This window comes from Schistocerca serialis, chromosome 7, assembly GCF_023864345.2.
Source record: "Schistocerca serialis cubense isolate TAMUIC-IGC-003099 chromosome 7, iqSchSeri2.2, whole genome shotgun sequence".
Lineage (NCBI taxonomy): Eukaryota > Metazoa > Arthropoda > Insecta > Orthoptera > Acrididae > Schistocerca > Schistocerca serialis.
The window spans coordinates 598,791,113-598,797,112 of NC_064644.1; positions in this window are offsets into that span (position 1 = coordinate 598,791,113).

The following is a 6,000-nucleotide window of genomic DNA, read 5'->3' on the forward strand; positions in this document are numbered from 1 at the left end:
AGAAATTGACACAGACAGTCGCGGGATGCGAAAACAGGAAAACAATCACTACAGGTCACATCCGTCACAATTCCGTGACGACAGAAACAATAACTGGACACGACAAGTCTATTCTTACAACGCAAATCGTGACCAAAACAGACACCACCCGTATGACAACCGTTGGCAGAGTAGTAATAATTACAGGGAAAGATCACCTCTCTGCGGTAATGACTATCACAGAGACAATCAGAGAAACAGGCAATATGGGAACCAAAATAATTATTATCAAGGGAGACAGAATAACTTCAGATGCAACGGTCCAGCGCGCAGTTACGATTCAGGGAGAAATTCTCCACCACGTGACCGACAAGAAAGGAACTATGGAATCTACCGACACGACGACAGACGATATGATCGTAACGACAGACCTGAATTGCATCAGAACTGGCGGGATTCAAACAGAGCAGAGCCCTCTCGACAAAGTGAATTTGTAGAAGTTAGGTCTCCAAACCCCAATAGCGACGCGCGCCAACAAAGACACAATAGGCAATGACTCATACCGCTGGCAGCCACAAAACGTACTTATGAAACTGACGACGCAGCTGCCGTAGCTAGTAATTACGTAAAAATGGAAGACATTAGGGACATCTTACTCCAGGAACACGACATAAAACATAACAACATTGCATATCCTGTGATTCACATTACAGTAAATGACGTAAAATTTACGGCAGTACTTGGCTCTGGCAGTCCCATTTCAGTAATTAGTGAAACAGCCTTTAGCAAATGCAACAAATCGAACGATTGTCCCACACTTCCGTTACGTAAGATTAAATTACAAGGTGCAATCTTTGGAGAAAGTGTAGATGTACGCCAACAAACCAATTTAGAATTCTTTTGTCAAAGCCACAGCTTCTCTATGAGCTTTCTTATTGTTCCATTATTGTCGACGGAAATTATATTGGGAGTAGACTTTTTGAATGAATACAAAGCAATCTTAAACTTTCACGATGCTGAAATAAGTTTAGAGAAGGAAGGTAAGTCAATAGCTTTGAAATTTGAAGATTAGCTCTCAAACCATGACGAAGAAATTAATCGGCTTTACCTTCTGTTGGTCAACAGTTCGGAATTTTCTACGGAACTAGACACTAACAATCACTCTGCAAGTACTGACAGGGACGATATCGACGGCATATTTGAAATTAATGAGTTAATTCAGAATAAAATTCAAACAATTGAGAATTGTAATGACACTGATAGGCAGGACCTTTTTGAGATTTTACAAGCACATTCCACAGTTTTTACTCTTAAAACAGGAACAATCAAGGGATTTCAATACCAATTTCGTGTTCGTGAGCATACTAAATTTTGTGTTAGACCATATGTAATTCCAGCACATTATAGGGACCATGTTAGAACAGAAATACAATCTATGCTTGACGAGGGCATTGTTGAGCCTGCAGTAAGTTCATACAACAATCCATTACATCTTGCTGAGAAAAAAAATGGATCGATCAGGCTTGTCTTAGATTCGAGACAAATCAATACTATCATTATTCCTGAAACAGACAGGCCGCAAACGTTGGAAGAACTTCTTCAAAATTTTAATGGTGTAAAAGTGTTGTCTTCCATTGATCTCAGATCCAGCTTTTATCAGATCGAACTTCATCCAGAATGTAGAAAATACACAGCTTTCCTTTGTTTCGGCGTTTGTTATCAGTTTCGGAAACTTCCTTTTGGTTTGAACATTTCTTCAGCAGCATTCATTCGCGGGCTAAATTCCATATTACCTGAGTTCTTAAAACGTCACATCACCTTATATGTGGACGACATTCTAATAGCAGAAGCTTTGTGGGAACAACATAATCGCATCCTCAACAGTTTGTTACGTATTTTTGCAGAATCTGGAATTACAGTTAACTTGGAAAAGTCTGAATTCGGTAGGTCAAAGGTGAGGTTTTTGGGACATATTATTTCTTCTGAAGGCATTCAGCCGGATCCTGAAAAGTTAGAAGCAATCAGAGCCATTCCAGTTCCATCCACAGAAAGACAAGTCCGCAGTTTTCTAGGTCTCGTAAATTTTTACCGTCGTTTTCTGAATATGCAAATTCTTGTTACACCAAAACTTTGTTCTCTCACTGGAAAAAATACTATTTGGAACTGGGACAAACAAGCACAGTTGGAATTCAATTCTTTGAAAGAATGGCTACTTAACGCTCCAATACTAGCTCATCCAGATGTGTCACAAGATTTCTGCCTTAGTATGGATTCTTCTAAAGTCGGTCTTGGTACCCATTTATTTCAAAAAGCCACAGAAAATGACACTACTGTTCAGAAAACCATTGCTTTTGCTAGCCGAGTGCTAACAAAATCTGAAAAAAATTATTCCGTTACTTAATTAGAAGCTTTAGCTATCGTTTGTGCATTTAACAAATTCCGTTTCTTTCTTTCTGGTAAGCACGTAAAAGTATACAGTGATCATCGTGCATTACAATTTCTTATGTCTTCAAAATTAAATCATGACAGGTTAAAACGTTGCGCATTGTTTCTGCAAGAATTCCGCTTCACAATAGTCTACATTCCCGGCAAGGAGAACATTGTTGCGGACGCACTGTCACGCGCACCGGCTGGGCTTGAGAAAAGTAACACAGAAGGCAACCTCGAGAAAAATTTCAGTATTCTTTACATTCAGAAAGTCGCCTTTGAAAACTTCATCACCACATCTTTAAAGGACATTGCTCATGAACAAGATAAAGATCCGATTTGGAAAGATATCAAGAGCAAATGGTATGAAAAGACACACACACAGATTCGGCATTATTACCTGGTTAGAAACAACATACTCTTCAAACGCTGCACTGTTGATGACAAGCTATGGGTACTTTGCATTCCAGACGATTTTGTTAATAAGCTCATTTGGTACATTCATTTCAGCTACGCACATTTTGGTCCACGAAAATGTTATCATATTCTTCGAACGACTTGTTATTTTAACAATATGGAAAAGAGAATTCGAAGAGTCTTGTCTATTTGTAAACTTTGTCAAAAGGCGAAACCATCTACTGTCTCACATCGTGCTCCGTTGTTTCCTATTATTCCTTCTAAATTAAAAGAATTTGCTGCTGTTGATCCCTTGGGACCGCTTGTCAGAACATCTAATGGATTTTCGTACGTTCTATTCGCTGTTGAACTTACTTCAAAATTTGTTTCTTTCACACCGTTACGTAAAGCCACTGGACGGTCTGTATCCAACGCCTTTGTTAAAAATTTCTTACGTGAAGTTGGACACGTTAGTAAAGTTATTTCAGATAACGGACCGCAATTCAGATCTGCTGTTTGGTCACGCATGCTTCGCAACCATAAAATCAAACCTGTTTTTATTTCATTGTACTCACCACGTTGTAACCCCTCCGAACGGATTATGAAAGAAATCAATAAGCTTTGCAGACTTTATTGTCACAGAAAGCATCAGCATTGGGACAGATATTTACACTTATTTCAAAACGTGCTGAATGAAATGCCTCATGATTCCACTGCTTTACCACCTACTCTTGTACTAAAGAATGAAGAACCACCGAACAGAATCAGAGAGCTTGTACCTTTTCCGAATACACGTAAACTTCGACACAAAGACATAATTGATTTGGCTCTTAAAAATATAAAATCTGCAGCAGACAAAAGGAGAAAACTACACGGTAAAGCAAATGCAAAGAAATTGTATATTGGTCAGAAAGTTCTCATTAAAGCTCATTCATTGTCACATAAGAAGAAACACTTGAGTCACAAATTCTTTCTAGTTTACAATGGACCTTACAGAATCCGACGTATACCACATGATAATTGTGTTGAAGTTGAAACTCTGCGTACTAGGAAGAGTAAAGATTTACACCACATTTCACATGTAAAACCGTTTATTGAAAGATAATCTGCTTTTTAACTTTGTCTTTGTCATATAACTTTTCACTTTACATTACTAGTATGCTTTGTCAGACTTAGAATCTGTTAATATGCAACAATGTTTGAAGTTAAATATCCAGTCAAGAACCAAGAGAACTTATTTAAACAGAAATTACGAATGCATTGTTATTGTGAACAGGCGACACAGTGTTATTGTGTGTGTACATTCTTGCTTGTTAGTTGCACGTTTACATAATGACTATAAGGCTCACATACTTAGAACATTTACCAGTACTGCTAATGAGATTTTAATGCAACATTTTGGTTTACTTGAAAATACATTCTGGATTTAAAGTACTTTCTGTGGAATTAATGATGACTTAGCATTTGGTTTCTTTGACAGCTACACGATTATATCACGACGCTACTAATGAGTGACAATTTACAATGTTGTTTTTGCGGTGTATCTGTTTTATATCCGCACAGTTTTTCTGAATTCTTCTGGAAAGCAAAACATGTTTTAGTAGTAAGCTACAATGTGAGAGCCTTTTTCGTAGCACAACAATACTTTACAGTATAGTACTTTCTTGATCACAGTAATGTACGTAATAACTACGATATCTATACACAAAGCATTTCACTTTCGTTTATGATGGGGTAAGTACATTGACTTCTGCAGAACTTAGCTTTCGGAGGACGATAATTACGATACTTCCACAGAATTATCTTACAGCAAGACGCACATTTAGCGCTACAGGACACGCATTTGAGTGATTAATTTTGTACTTAAAACATTTATTTTTAAAGATATTTGAAGTACAATGATACGAAGTTTTTCCGTGATACATTTCATTCCTTTGCTGTAACCTGTAGCACCTGAGGGTATAATTACATTGATCCTCATGGGGGTACACGCTTACTTTGTGTACCATGTGTGTGGCAAGCACAAGGAGCCCTAGCTAATATGATATTTGCTTATACAACTTTACACATCGGTACCATATTTCTCCCACTCAGAATTACACAGCTACCTGATTATTTAACAGAGAAACAAACATTTTTTTACTACATCAGTGACACATGTTTATGGAATTACACAGTTGGGTAACTTCACACTTATGAAATTGTATTTTGTCTGTACTTTGTGAACTGTTCATATTTTTTTGGAACCATTGTGATACTATTAGAGCTTTGAATGATATATTTGGTAAGGGAGCATGATTTTTAAAGTACGTTTGAGGTAGATGACACTATTGAAATGAGCAGAGAATTTTTTTTAGGTTTTGAAATTATTGGAGGAAGCTATGACGATTTTGAGAGTTGACTGAGGTGTTATGATGTTATTATTATGATGACTATGTGTATTATGCTGTTGCGGTATGTTTATGATCAGTAAGCTGATGCTATATGAGTTATTTGAGTATGCTACGTATCTGTTATGATGAAATATTGAAGAAGTGTCGATGAATAAGGTAAGGAATAATGAGTAGTGTTTAGGGACTCTGATTTGTGGAAAAGGATGTTGGAAACCAAGAATCGTACTTTAAGAGTTATGAAATGTGTGTAAATGCGTGAATGTATCACAATGCCAGCGAAAATGTTTTGGACACTGTTATATTCATAAGATTTTGTATCTACACATTTGCAACGCAAATGTTCGACCTCTGAAATTTTTTATATGAGACTGCCACTGTAGCGGAAACTGTTGTCGTAAATATTTCCGTAAGAAAATTAAGTGACCACCTGCACATAATGCGTCGTGGGCACCCAGCTGTGTCAGACGCCTGGAGAAAAAGCCATTAGCGCGTACCTTTTCAGAGCACAGGAAGAAAAAAAAAGTGAGGCCATTATCCTCGCCATCGACATTCCTTTGTAGAAAGCATCGCAAATACGACACGCTCAAACTTGAAAACATATAATTATACTGTGGAGCTCTTAATTTATGATATTTACTAAAATGCCTAATGAAATGATGAGAAACATTTTACATCCATTGTCTTTCTAGTTGAGAGATTGCTCATTTTCTTTAATATATAGTTTCTAGGTGCACTGCAGCATTGGTTAAAATAAAATTTAATATATGTACTAATATAGTTATTTTATGCCTACAGATCCAGTCAA